Source organism: Siphateles boraxobius, unplaced genomic scaffold (genome assembly GCF_051911475.1).
Source record: "Siphateles boraxobius isolate OS27281-9 unplaced genomic scaffold, OSU_SipBor_1 130, whole genome shotgun sequence".
Lineage (NCBI taxonomy): Eukaryota > Metazoa > Chordata > Actinopteri > Cypriniformes > Leuciscidae > Siphateles > Siphateles boraxobius.
Genome location: NW_027508734.1, coordinates 18341725 through 18361140, shown reverse-complemented (window position 1 = coordinate 18361140; position 19416 = coordinate 18341725). Strand labels below are relative to the sequence as shown.

The window sequence follows — 19416 nt, the reverse complement described above, 5'->3', positions numbered from 1 at the left end:
TACCATCAGTCTAAGTGAGAGGTCAGTTCTGCCCAGGTACTATCGTGCGCAAACTACTCTCATGTGACTAGCTCTTCTGGTTGAGCTGCACTGTATCAGGTTATGTGCTATATGCTTATACATTGACCAGCATCGCCGCTCTGTATTCCCTGTGAGTGTTTTTACTGCGCTTATATTACATGCGCTTATTCCCGCTGATCTGGGATCCCTGTATCTTTCTGGGACTCATAAGTGGATGCTGAGCTGTTTTTGACCAGGTAACATGAGTGTTTTCTTACAATATTAATGAGAATTTTTAATAAAAGTATATTACAAAGTTTTCATTTAGACACTAAAGATTCATATTAACTTGTACAAAAATGGCATTATATGACCCCTTTAAGGGATAAAATTATTGACTACAGGGGGACTTTAATTATTTTTAGGTCCCGTGGCCTTTTGGTCTCTGTTTTTCTATTCCTTTTATATTAGGACGTTGTTGACAGATGGGAAATCGCCCAAACTCGCCCAAACAAAAAAAATGTTTTGATAACATTAAATTATTTCGGAATGTTTTCTGAACGTTAAACGTCCAGTCTTTTTAAAATATATTTGACAAACTTTTTTGTTGCTTTTATCTGTGATGACGGATATTCAAATAAAGTGTGGGAATCATCAGGTAAAGAGTCGAATAACTTTCTTAAACCAGGCAGCTACATAAACACCTGACCTTTATAACGATCGAGTTAGTTGAACTGTATGCGCGATGGGCAGCGCCATGTTAGTTTGTGCCACAGTTCAGAGAATCGGATCTGTTGGATTTACAACACGTCAATTCCTCCACTTCTCACGAAATACATGAAAGTAAGTGGCCGGTGAACTGGGAGAAGAATAGGGTAAAATGTAAAGCTACTTACACAATGTGTATCTGATATGAATAAAACGTGTCGTCTTATTATAATGGAAAGGATTATTATTGCCCGAATTTGCCGCTTCCATTGACATCAGTGTGTATTTTAAAAACTCAAAATCATTGTTTTGCTAGTACTTATGTGTATTTAAATGTCTGAAACCTAAATTAAACATTGGTTGAAAACACTCATAGATATAAACACTAGTTGTTGCCTTGGCTACGGCAGTTCATTGGAACGAATGCGTCAATCGAGCCGCCTTCTTGAAACAGGGGAGCCCCTCAATGTAGGAAAAGGTCTAACGGAAATAAAATCACCATAAATCGTCATGAATGCGATTTTCTAGTTGTTTTGGTTCGTTTCAACGGTCAGACAACAGAGAAATTAACAAAAAAATATATAATAATTCACAATCTTGTGGAATGTGATCCCATGCGTTCTGGTTTTTAGATTTCGTTTGTGTGAACATCCATATGCAGCACAAAAGTCCGGCATCATCCATGAATTCAGCGTTACCTAGCTACTTCCTATGACAAGACCCCTGTTCCAAGATGGCGGCGGTTTTGACGCATTCTTAGAACCCCAAGGCGACATCTAGTGTTTATATCTATGGAAACACTCAATAGTTGAGATGACAGCTGTGCGTCCCGTCTCTGGCTCAGACTCAGCCAACGCGCGAAAGCACGTTTGAATTTAGCAGTTGATCACGTGGTGCACTGATTGTTCTAATCACAACGGTGTGATCGTATGCTCCAGGGACCAACCAAGACTGATCACACCGGTGTAATCGTATGTGCAAAAGGGATAAGGATTCGACTTAAGTCTAAAAGCGCAACTTATGCAAGTAATGCAATGTACTGCTGATATTTACGCTAGGTCATGACGCACAACGCTACTTCTGACGTCATAAGTTGCGTTTTTGACTTTAGTCAAATCCGTATGTTCGTTTGGTCGGAAACTAGTTATTTTACTTCATAAAGTTTTAAATATGAATATTTTTCTCATACAAACTCATCGCATATAAAAAATGTTAGACGAATGTTCTATTAACGTTACTGGAATTATATTCATAAGAGAACCTTGCCAGAACATAAGCCAACATTTTGAAAAATCTCCCTGTTTAGTTATATTGATTAAACCTTAAGTTTAATTGATGTTATAATTTAATTTTATATTGAAAAAAATTTATAAACGCAACACTTTTGTTTTTGCCCCCATTTTCATGAGCTGAACTCAAAGATCTAAGACTTTTTCTATGTACACAAAAGGCCTATTTCTCTCAAATATTGTTCAGAAATTTGTCTTAATCTGTTAGTGAGCACTTCTCCTTTGCAGATATAATCCATCCACCTCACAGGTGTGGCATATCAAGATGCTGATTAGACAGCATGATTATTGCACAGGTGTGCCTTAGGCTGGCCACAATAAAAGGCCACTCTAAAATGTGCAGTTTTACTGTATTGGTGGGGTCCGAAAACCAGTCAGTATCTGGTGTGCCCACCATTTGCTTCACGCAGTGCAACACATCTCCTTCGCATAGAGTTGATCAGGTTGTTGATTGTGGCCTGTGGAATGTTGGGCCACTCCTCTTCAATGGCTGTGCGAAGTTGCTGGATATTGGCAGGACCTGGAACACGCTGCCGTATACGCTGATCCAGAGCATCCCAAACATGCTCAATGGGTGACATGTATGAGCCATGCAAGTGAGTATGCTGGCCATGCAAGAACTGGGTGTTTTCAGCTTCCCGCAATTGTTTACAGATCCTAGCACCATGGGGCCATGCAGTATCATGCTGCAACATGAGGTGATGGTCGTGGATGAATGGCACAACAATGGGCCTCAGTATCTCGTCACAGTATCTCTGTGCATTCAAAATGCCATCAATAAAATGTCACGATACCACACACAGGAAACAGGGGTAGATCCAATAGCAGTTTATTCGGGTAATCCAAAATCATAAAACCAGTCCAGGCAGGGGTCAAAACCAAAAGGCAATCCATAAACAAGAATCAAAACAATAAAAGGCAAGAACACAGACCTCCAAAGTGGTGTGACGAATAACAACGACTCCGTGACAAACACTAAAACAGACAGGGTATATATACACTCAAACTAACAAGGTGATGGGAAACAGCTGAGTGCAATGAACTGATGAGTGACAGACAGAATGCTGGGAAATGAAGTCAAACGTGAAAGACACCGTGAGAACGAGGACCTCTAGTGGCAACCCAGGGAACACAAACCAGACACTGTGACATAACCCCCCCTCTACGGAGCGGCTACCAGACGCTCCAAGACCCACAAAAAACAAACAAAACAAGAGACCAGGAGGGAGGTGGAACGGTGGAGGATCAGGGGGAGGGATGGGGGGCCAGGTCCATGGAAGGGAACAGAAACAGGGGGTGATGGTTTAGCCGGCGGCCAGGGCGAAGCAGACGGTCCATCGGGCGGCCAGGGTGAAGCAGACAGTCCATCGGGCGGCCAGGTCGAAGCAGACAGTCCATCGGGTGGCCAGGGCGAAGCAGACAGTCCATCGGGCGGCCAGGGCGAAGCAGACAGTTCATCGGGCGGCCAGGGCGAAGCTGACAGTCCATCGGGCGGCCAGGGCGAAGCTGACAGTCCATCGGGCGGCCAGGGCGAAGCTGACAGTCCATCGGGCGGCCAGGGCGAAGCTGACAGTCCATCGGGCGGCCAGGGCGAAGCTGACAGTCCATCGGGCGGCCAGGGCGAAGCTGACAGTCCATCGGGCGGCCAGGGCGAAGCTGACAGTCCATCGGGCGGCCAGGGCGAAGCTGACAGTCCATCGGGCGGCCAGGGCGAAGCTGACAGTCCATCGGGCGGCCAGGGCGAAGCTGACAGTCCATCGGGCGGCCAGGGCGAAGCAGACAGTCCATCGGGCGACCAGGGCGGTGAAGACCCCTCGGGCGACCAGGGCGGTGAAGACCCCTCGGGCGGCCAGGGCGGTGAAGACCCCTCGGGCGGCCAGGGCGGTGAAGACCCCTCGGGCGGCCAGGGCGGTGAAGACCCCTCGGGCGGCCAGGGCGGTGAAGACCCCTCGGGCGGCCAGGGCGGTGAAGACCCCTCCGGCGGCTCCGGCTCAGGAGCAGACACTGGCTCCGGCTCAGGAGCAGACACTGGCTCCGGCTCAGGAGCAGACACTGGCTCCGGCTCAGGAGCAGACACTGGCTCCGGCTCAGGAGCAGACACTGGCTCCGGCTCAGGAACAGACACTGGCTCCGGCTCAGGAACAGACACTGGCTCCGGCTCAGGAACAGACACTGGCTCCGGCTCAGGAACAGACACTGGCTCCGGCTCAGGAACAGACACTGGCTCCGGCTCAGGAACAGACACTGGCTCCGGCTCAGGAACAGACACTGGCTCCGGCTCAGGAACAGACACTGGCTCCGGCTCAGGAACAGACACTGGCTCCGGCTCAGGAACAGACACTGGCTCCGGCTCAGGAACACACACTGGCTCCGGCTCAGGAACACACACTGGCTCCGGCTCAGGAACACACACTGGCTCCGGCTCAGGAACAGACACCAAAACTGTAACAGCCACAAGAACAGACACAAACACAGAAACAAACACTGGTTCAGGAACAGGCGCTGGCTCTGGCTCAGGTACAGCAGACACAGGCTCCGGCTCTGGAACAGGCATTGGCTCTGGCTCCGGCTCAGGTACAGCAGACACAGGCTCCGGCTCTGGAACAGGCACTGGCTCTGGCTCTGGAACAGCAGACACTGGCTCCGGCTCTGGAACAGCAGACACTGGCTCAGGCTCAGGAACAGCAGACACTTGACTGGGACCACTGGACTCGGGACCACCGGCACTGGGACCACCGGAACTGAGACCACCGGAACTGAGACCACCGGACTCGGGACCACCGGGTTGTTGGGGAGATACGAGGCCCTTCTCCTCCTCCTCCGTCCTTGATGGCGAGCTGCAGCCTCAGTACTAGACGGGACCAGGGGCGAGGACTTTGGACTGGACAGGACCAGTGGTGAGGAGGACCTTGGGCTGGACGAAACCAGTGGCGAGGGCTTTAAGATGGACGGGACCAGCGGCGAAGATCTTGTGCTGGGCGGAACCAGCGGCGAGGATCTTGAGTTGGACGGGACCAGTGGTGAGGACCTTGTGGTAGATGAGCCCCACGATGATGACTTTGTGCGGGGTGGAACCAGCGGTGAGAATCTTGTACTGGACCAGTCCGGCGGCTCCGGATCAGAAGAATGGAAAGGCGGAGGATGGTGTCGTGGAATTTGTCGACCACCTCCTCCCCTGCAACCTCCCCGAGTTCCGGAGAACTTTGCCAGACGAGTCCCCAGAAACGACTCACCATCTCTGATGGACGAGTTCGCTGAAGCCTTAGCCGCCGCTGCTTCCTCAGTCTGCTGGGCCCATAAGCCAAAACATTGAAAAATGTTTAGTCGAGGCGCTTCCTCCCCGACCTGCGAACCTCCTCTCTGTGGTCCCCTTCCTTCCCCATACACAGGAGAAGGGTTATGGAATCCCGAACTGCTGGATCTATTCATCGTGACGGAGTCGTTCTGTCACGATACCACACACAGGAAACAGGGGTAGATCCAATAGCAGTTTATTCGGGTAATCCAAAATCATAAAACCAGTCCAGGCAGGGGTCAAAACCAAAAGGCAATCCATAAACAAGAATCAAAACAATAAAAGGCAAGAACACAGACCTCCAAAGTGGTGTGACGAATAACAACGACTCCGTGACAAACACTAAAACAGACAGGGTATATATACACTCAAACTAACAAGGTGATGGGAAACAGCTGAGTGCAATGAACTGATGAGTGACAGACAGAATGCTGGGAAATGAAGTCAAACGTGAAAGACACCGTGAGAACGAGGACCTCTAGTGGCAACCCAGGGAACACAAACCAGACACTGTGACATAAAATGCACGTGTTCATTGTCCATAACATACGCCTGCCCATAACATAACCCCACCGCCACCATGGGCCACTCGATCCACAATGTTGACATCAGCAAACCGCTCACCCACACGACGCCATACACGCTGTCTGCCATCTGCCCTGTAGAGTGAAAACGGGGATTCATCCGTGAAGAGAACACCTCTCCAAAGTGCCATACTCCATCGAACGTGAGCATTTGCCCACTCAAGTCGGTTACGACGACGAACTGCAGTCAGGTCGAGACCCCAGAGAGGACGACGAGCATGAAGATGAGCTTCCTTGAGATGGTTTCTGACAGTTTGTGCAGAAATTCTTTTGCAAACCGATTGTTGCAGCAGCTGTTTAAGTGGCTGGTCTCAGATGATCTTTGAGGTGAAGATGCTGGATGTGGAGGTCCTGGGCTGGTGTGGTTACACATGGTCTGTGGTTGCGAGGCCGGTTGGATGTACTGCCAAATTCTCTGAAACGCCTTTGGAGACGGCTTATGGTAGAGAAATGAACATTCAATTCACAGGCAACAGCTCTGGTGCTAGAGCTCAGAATGCTGCTGCTAGGATTCTGAGCAGAACCAGAAAATATGAACATATCACACCAGTCCTCAGGTCTTTACACTGGCTGCCAGTTACAAATAGGATTGATTTTAAAGTATTATTGCCGGTATATAAATCACTAAATGGCCTAGGACCTCAATACATTGCAGACATGCTCACTGAATATAAACCCAACAGATCACTCAGATCATTAAGATCACATCAGCTTGAAATACTAAGGGTTCACTCTAAGCATGGTGAGCCCGCCTTTAGCTACTATGCCAGCCACAGCTGGAACCAGCTTCCAGAAGAGATCAGATGTGCTCCTACAGTAGTCACATTCAAATCCAAACTCAAAACACATCTGTTTACCTGTGCATTTACTGAATGAGCACTGTGCCACTGTTCGTCTGACTGTTTGTACAGTATTTTATTATTATTTTTTATTTATTTATTTATGTTTTAATTCAAAACTGTTTTAATTACTTTGATTTCTTTTGATTATTTTAATTTCTTCTATGTAAAGCACTTTGAATTACCACCGTGTATGAAATGTGCTATATAAAATAAACTTGCCTTGCCTTGCCTTGCCTTGGTGGACATTCTTGCAGTCAGCTTGCCAATTGCACGCTAGCTCAAAACTTGTGACATCTGTGGCATTGTACAGTGTGATAAAACTGCACATTTTAGAGTGGCCTTTTATTGTGGCCAGCCTAAGGCACACCTGTGCAATAATCATGCTGTCTAGTCAGCATCTTGATATGCAACACCTGTGAGGTGGATGGATTATCTCGGCAAAGGAGAAGTGCTCACTAAAGCCTGGTTCACACGAGACGATTTTAAAATTGTCGGCCGATTTTCCAAACCTGAGAGACCCCACACACGGCAATAAAAAATCACGGGTCTAACAGTTTTGGTCGTACAGTGTGTGGTGCGCAGCCACACGGCAAAATCAACACATCACACACGAACCGATTTGACTCCCGAGCATTCCCAGGTCAGACGGAATATCTCGCAAAATCCCTCGAGATCAAACGTGACTTCAGAGTAAACAATCATGGCGGACGAAGAGGATGCAGTGGCTATAGTTTGTAGTTTGTTTTTAACCGAAAAAAAACGTTATCAAAAGAAAAGGCGATGGTCAAAGAAGTGGAGACAACGGGAGCATGGACGGCTGTTTTGATTTTGTTTCCCGGTGCTTCCTCTGCACCTCATCACCTCGCTTTCTGATTGGCTACACGCCACAGTCCACAGGCTGCGTGCTCTTTTGTCCCCGGGGGACACCACACATGAGGAGAAATCGGGCCAAAAAAATCCAACATGTTGGATATCCCCGATTTGAGATCGGAGTGGTCCCGACGTCCTTCCGAGCAGACGAGAGCACTCTTAACACACCACACACGGCAGGAATATCTGATCAGATTATTCTACCATAATCGGAGCATACTTAAGATTGTCGGAAGGGGTAAATCGCGGCTAAAATCGGCCTAATTATCCTGCCGTGTGAACAAGGCTTTACACAGATTTAGACAGATTTGTGAACAATATTTGAGAGAAATAGGCCTCGTGTACATTGAAAAATGGGGGCAAAAACAAAAGTGTTGCGTTTGTAATTTTGTTCAGGATAGTTGGCGTTATCTTATACAATGATACCTTTCAGATAGTAGGTTCATTTTCTAAAAAAATGTTTTGATCAGGACAGCACTTATGTTGACATATATTATAAATACAGGTCTGTTCAGATCTTTGCGTATGCAAATAATGTACTACATAAGATGACTTTGTCTCTATTAGGCTAATCTGTTTAGCTGGACTAGTGTCTTTTTCTCCATAAATGTCCAAAAGTTCCAGGAAGTCTTCGACTTGTTAAGATCCCGTACATTCCAAATAAATCAGAAACCCAAACATCTGGCTTCAAACTAGGCAAAATAATTCCCTGGAATCTTGGAATCTCTGGAAGATTCAGAGAGCCCAGCATACTGATAATCATGAAAAGTTCTGTAATCATCTCTACTGGCCTCATAAAACCACAAACACCTGCAAAACTGGAAAGATGTCACAGCAAAAGTCAACTGAAAATCTACAATCATATTCATGATCAAAATAATGATGTACCACCCTATCAGTATTTTGATTACTCAGTTTCTAGAAAACTCTACAGTGGTATAAAGCAGAATGATCCCAATAATATGCATAAGTCGGCAGTCTGTCAGTCTCCAGCAGCTGGTAAATGCAGGAAAAAGGGTCATGGCCTAGATATGTGACCTCATCCAGGGTGCAAAGGAGTGGCGGAGCATTTTTGGTGCTAATCTCATTGCCGGATATGTTATGCTGCTTTACTAGGACCAAGGATATAGTACAGGATATAAAGTACAGGTTATAAGTGGTTAGTGGCCTGTCTCACGGGTTCAGTATTCTATGCTTTGAAGGAAGCTGCATTATCAAAGTAACTGGTTGGTAAAAAATTTCAAACATTAGGAACTTTAGGGAGACTATGAAAACCAAGCATGAACTCTTGCTGTGTTCTGACTGTCAATGTGAGGGGAAAAACAACTTGAACCTACGGTACATCACATTCCCTTTCCACAGACCATTTAGTTCCATCAAACTTCCACACATTTTCTCTATGGGGTCTGTTAGTAAAAACATACCATAAGAGCAGTGTTACAAAGCATAAACCAGACAAAAGAGCCATGTTCTAAATAAATTGTGTGTATTAAGTAAAGTACATAAACAAAGGCATAAGCACATGTGTGGTATATTTATTACACTTCAAGAGTATAACAGGGAACGTTCTCAGAACTTTGGCTAATGTTCTATCAAGGTTCTCTCAAATTCATCCAGTAATGTTATTCATTCATTCAATCTTTATTAAGGACACAGAATCCCGGTCCATAGTATAAAAAAAAAAATAGAAAATAGAATGTTAATAGAACATTTTGTTCAAAGCTAGATGGTCTTTCAAAATCTTCATAAATAATCCTCATGTATATGTGTATGGATTATATTGATTAAAAATAAAGCTATAAAGTTAACTTTATGGATAAAACAGAAGTCTGCTTAGCTCTGTCTACACTGACTTCAGTATACAAAGAGAGGGATAAAACAGAAGTCGGCTAAGCTCTGTCTACACTGACTTCAGTATACAAAGAGAGCCATTGTCTAGATTGTCTCAGTAGTGTTTCTATGCTCTTGTGTGATAGGTCTAGCTAAAGACAAGAGTCCTGAAGAGGTTAACAGGAGAAAGGGGTCCATCTGGCCTGGAGGAGGGGAACCATACACTGGCCTTGGGCCAGCCTAGCTTTATTACATGTCCACCTAGATGAGTGTTCCAGACCTGCCATGAGCGGCCCTTCAGATCCTCGATCCAGCCGGACCTGTTACCAGGTCAGCCTTTTCACTTATTATTCATGTTCACCCTCACATCTCACCTTGTGCCTCCATGAAAATAACTGTAGTTCCCGTAGAGGATTGTTCTCCTACAGCTCAATGTATGGTCCTCTGCCCAGGACCAGATGTACAGGATGAGTCACTACAATGAAACGGCAATGAGTATCCTAAATGTACTGTGTGGATACAAAAATGACTACCGGTACTCATTCATACACAAACAACCCAGCACTTTTTTAGAGTGCTGTCACAATCCCATCTAATAGGCCTATAGGTATTGTTATCACAATTAAACTCTTTTAGTATTGTCACTGTCATAAAATGAAAAATATGAAATGAAATAAAAAAATATATGAATGACAAATAATGACAGAATTCAAATTAGAGCTATGTCAACAGGGCTTTAGCGAAGACATAAACAGTATGAGTCTGTGTTCGTTCACTTAAAAGGTTAATTAAAAAACGATTTGTTCATGAACCACCATTCTGAAAGCTTAAAAAACATGAGAAAAAGTGCAAGTTATTGGGATGCACTTATAAAAATGGAAGTTCATTGCGTCGTTAAAACACAATGAGTGACACTCTGAAAAGCAGCATATACAATGTTAGAGTCAAGTTAGGTGAAGGTGAAGTAAGTTTCCCCAGGTGTAGTTTAAACACACGGTGAACTTAAAGTTACATTTGTAATTAATGTATTGTATGCTAAAGACGATTCAGCATCAACAAAAACAGCGAGTCTATTAGGCTACGTTAGCCAAAATCAGCAGTAAAATCGCTCCCTCGTGATTTGTAAGAGCACTCTTCCCTATGATTAGCCTAATTTTAATTTTAGTAAAGACAACAGCTTAATAACTTCGTCAAGCGCAAAAATGAAAAATATCATTCCCCTCCCTGTTGTAGCATCATCAAAGTCCCTTTAAGGCAAGTAATTTGACTCGGCGGCCATCTTTGAAACCCCACTCGGGCAGAAGCTGTTTCAGTCATACAAGTGCGCTGCTCCTATCTCTTTAAATAGGGAAACATCAAACTCTCCAAAGCTGTTTACTAAGAAATTTTTAATTTCTTAGAAAAATCTGAAATCACCAATGAAATCTGACAACTGTCTCATAATATTTTGTTTCTTATGCTCACATTGCATTACAAAAAGCGTATTTTTCGGGCTAGACTGGTCAATGGGCATGTTCTGTGCCGTCCTGAGCGCGTCTAAGAACACTGACTATAGAGTGCCGAAGTTATGACGTCACTTTGTAGGACAACTCGGAAGTTAGCGGCGCATGGGTTCCCTCGATCGAAAAGCTGTGCATTTTCCCCATAGACTTTTGGAAAATCGCAAAAAATACGATCTGTGTTCAACAAAGAGTTGTGACCCTTACACGTTTTGTCTATCAAGATATTACAAGTTAATCCAAAATGTATACATTTTGAAATATACAGTTTAAAAAACCACAAGCAGACACAATAAAGTTTAAAAAACCACAAGCAGGTTATAACTGGTGTGTTTTATGTCATAGATCAAAACGTGAAAATATTTAGAGGCTTTGTTAAAGTAACACCAGGTAACTTTTGCTCTCGGGGTCCCCCTACAGTTGGGAAACAGTATTGTCCTCTACTACTGTCATAAACTCTGTCATCGTGCATTTGTTGACCACCATGATAGCCCTGAACACTGTAGGAGGAGGTCACATGCAGGTGTTCTGCTTGCGTCGCGTGTGAAATGTCTTCATCCCAGGTACAGTGGCATATATCTCAGCATGTCATATGAAAATAAATTCATGGGTTTTATTTTTTTTCTAACGACAAATGATTGCGATGATCACGTTTACAAGCCAGCGTCATTATAGTAGCCTAGTCTATTGGTTACCGTTTTACTGAATCTATATGATACTTCAATGCAATCTTTGAGTTGTAGATAATAACCATATATCGTCAATATTATAATTTCAAGCTACCATAAATGAATCTGCAAATTTTACAAATCGATTTGCATTATAGCTTGAGGCAAGACAAATAAACAAATATCGCAGACATGTTAGGTATCCTAAAATATGATTTTGTACATCTTATATATTTACTAGCAAGAATGTAGCCCCTACCAGACTTGTATACGCCGTTTAGACATAGGCTTTCATTTGATTTTTTTCTTTGTACATGTAGAGTACACTTTTTTGGTCAAACATTTGCTATTTGCATTTCATCGATTGCAAAGTTCAAATCAGAACGAGAATGCTAGCGATAGCTAACCATCAAAAACTAGAATATCGTTTACTAGCTACCAGATGGATAATTTGCTACTCTACTATCATTACTTGATTCATGAAGATAAACGGAGGATAAGATAACTTCCGTAACATAGTCAGGCAGACAAAAAAAAAAAAACAAAGAGATAGTATGCAAGCAATATACCTACTTGTCCAAAAGCATGACAGCCAAGTCTGCATCGGTCGGGCACCCCTCCTCCTCCTTCAGCTCACGCCAGCGAGAAAACGCTGGCCCAATGTTGATCCTCGTTCTGCCTTTAACGTGATCACTTTCTCTTTTTCACTTTTTGCTTTGCTCCGATAAAACCTTTGCTTTCTTGTTTTTCTGTGCTGCTTCGGCCATGACTATAACATTTGGCTCGCACGTCCGATTTTAAGGAAGTGGGGGTGGTGGTGGAAGTGACGTATATGCCGTAAAGCAGTCAAATTTTGTAGTTCTCTTTGTTGGCCGGTTACTACCCGAAACCCGAAGTTTAAAAGTACGATTAAAAACGCTACAGACCCCGTCAGGCTATGGCAGACGTGTCATTCAACCTATTGTAAGTCGATGTACCATCACAAGAGACTTGGAAATATATTATGAAGGTTGAAAAGTTACCTAGTGTTTCTTTAACCACAGACCTTATTTCAGGCGATTTAGCAAAAACCCATTAAAAAAAACCATAGACTTTAGGGCGTGGGAACCGGAAGTGCTAAAATGCTAACTCACTTCCGCGTTTTGGCCTACAAAGTGACGTCATAACTTCGGCACTCTATAGGCTTGTTTGAGATGCGCCTTGCCTCGCCTTAAATATAGGCGAGAGTAGGCGGCTGCAGTGAGGGGAGGAGTGAAAAAAGCGCAGGCAAGCCGGACAGTTCTCGCTTCTCGCAGTGGATCTGACACCTGCGAGATCAATGATGTATATCGCGGGATTCACGCTCGTGCACAGTGTTGCTAATAAACTGGATGTAATTTAAGTTCTGTTGCTTTTATATGAAAATAAATATAATGAACAAGACACCTAAAGTACTTGTTATTTAATTCCTTTCCAAATAAGTGTTTATCAATCATTTTTTATTTAATACAGACATAGGCTATATGTGTTTGATGGCTATAGGCTAGGCTATATGGGTGGTGATGGCGCAGTGGATAAGACACATGCCTTTGGTGTGAGAGACCCGGGTTCGAATCCACTGTGAGACACCAATGTGTCACTGAGCAAGACACTTAACCCCTAGTTGCTCCAGAGGCGTGCGACCTCTGACATATATAGCAATTGTAAGTCGCTTTGGATTAAAGCGTCAGCTAAATGAATAAATGTAAATGCAAAAGCCTCTAAGTGCCATCTGAAATTTTCTTCTACAATGATAATTATTATCAAGCTCGTATATTTAAGTTCAGTAATTTCACTTAAATGACAATTAACAGGTAATTTTCATTGACATTTAATTGAAATTAATGAACTAAAATATACGAGCTTGATAAAAATGATCATTCTAGAAGAAATTTTCAGATGGCACTTAGAGGCTTTTGCATCTGAACTCTTCATATATATAATAAAATGACATTGCATAACCCATAGAAATCGCACTGTCCGAGAGTTTGGGAATATTCACACATAACATATATGTATATGTATATATGTAGCCGGCGCTGTCTGCACTTCGCCGACTACTGCGTTGTGTTCTGGTGCACTGATGACAGCACACTGACTTTCCTCAGGTCTTGATTTGGCTCAACTGTTAAATTTCAAAGAGAGCAAAAGTTCAGGATTCTATCATCGAGCAGAATCAGCCTCTCTCAATCGCGTAGAATGCAGACTCCACATTTAATCGCATTCAAAAATCAGAAAAGAAAATACAAAAGAAAATAAACATCACATTATGCTCGGATATATGATGTAGGCTATATGTGTCATATTGCGTGTTATCTCTGTTCTCCACTCTGGGCTTTTAGCTCTTACATTAACATTATGCAACATGAAACAAACCTTCAATAGTTAATACATACATACAGTAATATGCGCAAAGCAACATGTACATGCCTTAGAATGGGCTTTTCAGTGCCATTGAACATTAATCAATACAAGAAAACTTTTTAAATAAACACATTATATTCATAACCTGGTATTGGGAGTACATACCTGTTAAATTTCAAAGAGAGCAAAAGTTCAGGATTCTATCATCGAGCAGAATCAGCCTAACATAAGAAAAAGGGCAACTGAAACATGTGGGCTGTGACACAAGAGGATAGAATGACGATCGCTAAAGCCCAATTTATACTTCTGCGTCGAATTTACGCCGTAGCTACGCCGTAGGCTGTGCGTAGCGCGCGTACCCTCCGGCGTACCCTGACGTGCACCTCTCCAAAAATGTAACAACGCGTCTATTCTACGCGGACGCAAGCGCTGTGATTGGTCTGCTCAAACCGCTTCCTCGGGTTTCACATGCTCCCTCTGCGTGCGTCAACGCGGACAACGACGCAGAAGTATAAATTAAAACCAAAGCGTAGGCTACGGCGTAGAGGCTCCGGCGTATGTCCGACGCAGAAGTATAAATCAGCCTTTACGCCGTAGCTACGCCGTAGTCTGTGCGTAGTGCGCGTACCCTTCGGCGTACCCTGACGTGCACCTCTCCAAAAATGTAACAACGCGCCAATTCTACGCGGATGCAAGCGCTGTGATTGGTCTGCTCAAACCGCTTCCTCGGGTTTCACATGCTCCCTCTGCGTGCGTCAACGCGGACAACGACGCAGAAGTATAAATTAAAACCAAAGCGTAGGCTACGGCGTAGAGGCTCCGGCCTAGGTCCGACGCAGAAGTATAAATCAGCCTTAACATACAACTACAGAACACGAGGTTATGTTAGCAATTCCTCAAACTCTTAAAACAGCAAAGTTCTTGACACATCTCGATTAAATGTAACTGCACTCATTATAAATTACACATACTAGTTACCATGTGCATTGAAACTAAAGTTTTAACAGGTATATCTCAATTTTACATTGCGCTGACGCAAACACAAACTTCTCTAAATCGCGTAGAATGCAGACTGAGAAAAGAATTTGAAAATTCAGTATATGACCTCACATCCAATAGAGGGCGCACATACACAACAAATAACTCTCCCGATAAGCTACCATGTCATAACTGAACAATACAGTATTTTGGTGAAATAAACTCACAACCAATAGAAAATAAAAGATAAAAGGTTGCAAAAATATTTGTCATTCTTTGACCGGTTACATATACACATAAAATATGATATCGGAGTATTAAAATCAAACATTTTAAAAGAGAACAATACAGCATGGTTGTTTAAACCAATCAACATTAAGCTGTGTCGTCAGCAAGTCGTTTTCCATCATGCTTTTGATCAGCGCAGTCGGTGGAGACCAACTGCGCGCGACAGAATCCGACACGTGCGCCTTGCACTCGTGCGAGCTTTTTGATACACGTCAGCATGACATCAGAGCAAGGCGGACCGCACTCGGACACATTTCTAACCATGCATTGCGCGCTGATCACCGGTGATCGGATCTGCGCAGATTTTGCTAATCTCAAACAAGCCTTATGCCTGGTCCAGAATACACGATTTTAGCCCGATTTTGGCACGATCCGTTGGACGTAGGGATTCGTAAACGACAACGGGCATCGGGACGCAAGATTTGATCTTAACATCTTGTATAGTGTGTCATAGTGGGCGACAACCTACGTCGCGTCTGCGATGCTTCACGACATCAAGACAAAAAGACTAGCATGTTTAATTTTTTTAATGCCTGGTTCAGATTACACGATTTTTTTGTCTGTTACGATAGTCACTGTGTCAGACTACGCGATTTTGACTCCTAAAATCTTGTCGTGTCGTGGACAAGAAACATGTCAGACTACACGTTGCTTCCTGACCAGTCATCGCGTGCCGTCTTTAATGACGCACGTGATGTCATCGAGTAGTCGAAACTAGTAGCGAGTGACTTCCGGAAACGAACGTAAACAAGCAATGGATGTCCTGTGTTCAGAAAAACGTAAAAAAAAAAGAAAACCCGACAATGGACACGTTCTTGGATTGGTCGAAGAGGACAGTATGGGCTGTCAATCCTCCAAAGAGAACTTGAGGTAAAATATTGTTTTCTTATTTTTACTTTTAGCCAGTAGTACAAGTAATAATGTTGCTAGCTTGCCACAACAATAACAGATTACACACACACACACACACACACACACACACACAGCGACTCGCTCACGCACGCACTCACTCACTCATACACACACACACACACGCACGCACGCACTCACTCATACATACATACATAATCACACGCGCAATCCCTCGATGACACATCATATAGGCAGGAGTACTGTTGCCACAGCTCCACGAACCTTTCCTCCATGTCATTACTCCACCTAGTAGCACCATCGTCTCTCTTTCGATTCGCCATTTTTGAAAGCTGTGTACGGAAAAGCTTCTGTGCTCCTATTGGTCAACCTCATACATGTGACGGAACCCGTCGTGGACGACCGTTAAAAAAATTAAACATGCTAGTCTTTTTGTCCTGATGTCGTGAAGCATCGCAGACGCGACGTAGGTTGTCGCCCACTATGACACATTCTACGATATGATAAGATCGAATCTTGCGTCCCGACGCCCGTCGTCGTTTACGAATCCCCACGACACCCTACGTCAAACGGATCGTGCCAAAATCGGGCTAAAATCGTGTAATCTGAACCAGGCATAACGATCGTCCACGACGGGTTCGTCACATGTATGAGGTTGACCAATAGGAGCACAGAAGCTTTTCCATACACAACTTTCAAAAATGGCGAAACGAAAGAGAGACGATGGTGCTACTAGGTGGAGTTATGACATGGAGGAAAGGCTCGTAAGAAAACAATATTTTACCTCAAGTTCTCTTTGGAGGATTGACAGCCCATTCTGTCCTCTTCGAGCAATCCAGGAACGTGTCCATTCTGAACACAGGACAGCCAATACAACACTCACCGCTTCATCCATTGTTTGTTTACGTTCGTTTCCGGAAGTCACTCGCTACTAGTTTCGCCTTCTCAATGACATCACGCGCGTCGTTAGAGACGGCACGGGATGACTGGTCGGAAGCAACGTGTAGTATGATGTTTCTTGTCCACCACACGACAAGATTTTAGGAGTCAAAATCGCTTAATCTGACACAGTGGCTATCGTAACAGACAAAAAAAATCGTGTAATCTGAACCAGGCATTATTTGTATCTGGAACTTCTGACCTGCAAACCGACTGGAGACTGAGCTGCCCCAGAGCCTCTGAAGGTGAAGTAAGTTTCCCCAGGTGTAGTTTAAACACACGTTTAACTTAAAGTTACATTTGTAATTAATGTATTGTATGCTAAAGACGATTCAGCATCAACAAAAACAGCGAGTCTATTAGGCTACGTTAGCAATAATCAGCGGTAAAATCGCTCCCTCGTGATTTGTAAGAGCACTCTTCCCTTTGATTCGCCTAATTTTAATTTTAGTAAAGACAACAGCTTAATAAAAAATATAAAATATTGTTTCCATAACGTTTTCTGATGGTCGCCGTTACGCCGACGTTACAACACAATGCCAGTTAGGAGATCGATCATTTGATTAGCTAATCAGTCCTATAAATCCAATTCCTCTCAGATATCACAGCAATGAAACCAGGTTACAACTGGGGAAATAACAAATACAATAGGATTAAGTAGTCTAAACATAACTGGTGTGTGTGCATGTGATAAATCTTTCTGATTTTATATTTGTTATATAGGCTACTTATTAGCTACATGGCCCTTACCCAATAGACATTCTACTGACTAAATGTCACTTGTCAACTTATTCTACTAAACTGAACCCCAACACCTAACCTACAGTCCACTAACACTCTAGTAATTCTGTAATGGAGTTAAGTGGACCATCGAAATAAAGTGTAACTCAAATAAATGATGTTCTTTTGGTCTTTCTATTCATCACAGAATCCTGAAAAATATTATGGTTTCCACAAAAACATTAAGTAGCACAACAATTTTCAACATTGATACTAATAAGAAATGTTTCTTTAGCACCAAAGCAGCATATTAGAATGATTTCTGAAGGATCATGTGAAACTGAAGAATGGTGTAATTTGAATATACAGTATATTATTTTAATTTGCAATAATACTTCACAATATTAATATATTTATCGTATTTTGATCAAATAAATGCAGGCTTGGTGAGCATTTACCATGTACCGTCTACCCCTGCCACCCTGCCAAGACCTCTTGCCACCCCTTAAAGTGTAGTTCAGAGCTGACTTGACTTTTTGAACTTCCCTTTGGTTCTCATTTTATTAGTGGACTTCCTCCTCCCCTTCATTAGCCATCTCTGTGAAGTGAAATTAGATTAAATTCAATGAGGGTGAACAGAGTATGACTCGGTCACAAGAGAGTGAGTGTGTGTGAATGACAGCTCTGTCTCCTGTATGTCTCTGTGCCTTCCTGTCAGCTGCTCTTTCTCATAGTGACCACGTTTGACTGTAGGCATTGCTTATAAAATGCAGTTTCAAAACTATACTTCATAAAAACATCAGCATTCTGCAGCTGTATACAGCTACATGATGAAATAATTCTGCTGTCTATGAAAGCTTTTACAGCAAAGAGCCGCAGCTGTTGTTGTTTGGCAGACTAGCAGTAGGCCTACATGATCAGAGCGATATTCCAGACTGCTTTCTGACAAAAGACAGCTCAGCTCCAACCTCATCCCTACAGCATTATAATTACAAGTGTAGCTCTGGAGACCTGGAACAGAACATTACCGGAAGGATGGGAGAGGAAACCGACATCCTCTTTGAGCTGCATTACCATTGATCAATGGAGACCCTAAATGCTCAGGTAAAAAAAAAAAAAGGACCCACTGTAGCCTACTGAAGGTTTTCAGCATGAAAATCCATAGTAAGTTGCATTTATGTGTATTATTATTATTATTACTACTACATTCAGAGAACTTGACATGTTTCTAAAAAAGAGAAGTTGGAAAGTCGTGGACATGGTCTTCTGAAAACAGGATGGCAGGGCAAGCCGGATATGAAGGGGGCGACAGGTGGCAATGAACCCTCTATTGTTGAGAGAAAGAAGGGTGGGTCATGCCATTCAACACCTCACATAAACACTGAGGAGAAACACAGACCACCATGACCATTGAGGAATACCACCATCACCATTGAGGAAGACCACCATCTGCTGCAGAACTGAACAAAAAGCACAAGCAATGATATTTTATAAGAAGATTTTTGTAATGCAGTTTACTTAAAGTTCTGCTTGTGGTGATTTAGTAACACAGGGTATGTTTTTATTTACTTGCCTATTATGCAAATGTGAGATGTTGACTACCACTTCCTAGTTTACTTTAAGTAGAATCAGAGTAGAACAGATGTGCTACTGC

The 19416-nt window shown here is 43.4% G+C and overlaps 1 long non-coding RNA gene across 1 annotated transcript; it reads left to right on the top strand.

The window, feature by feature from the left end:
- The first annotated feature begins 752 nt into the window (after nt 1-752).
- Nucleotides 753-19184, top strand: LOC143737242 (uncharacterized). The gene is made up of 4 exons (XR_013203642.1): nt 753-843; nt 9571-9748; nt 18744-18866; nt 19039-19184. It is a non-coding gene; the product is annotated as an uncharacterized LOC143737242 (long non-coding RNA).
- Nucleotides 19185-19416: the final 232 nt, after the last annotated feature.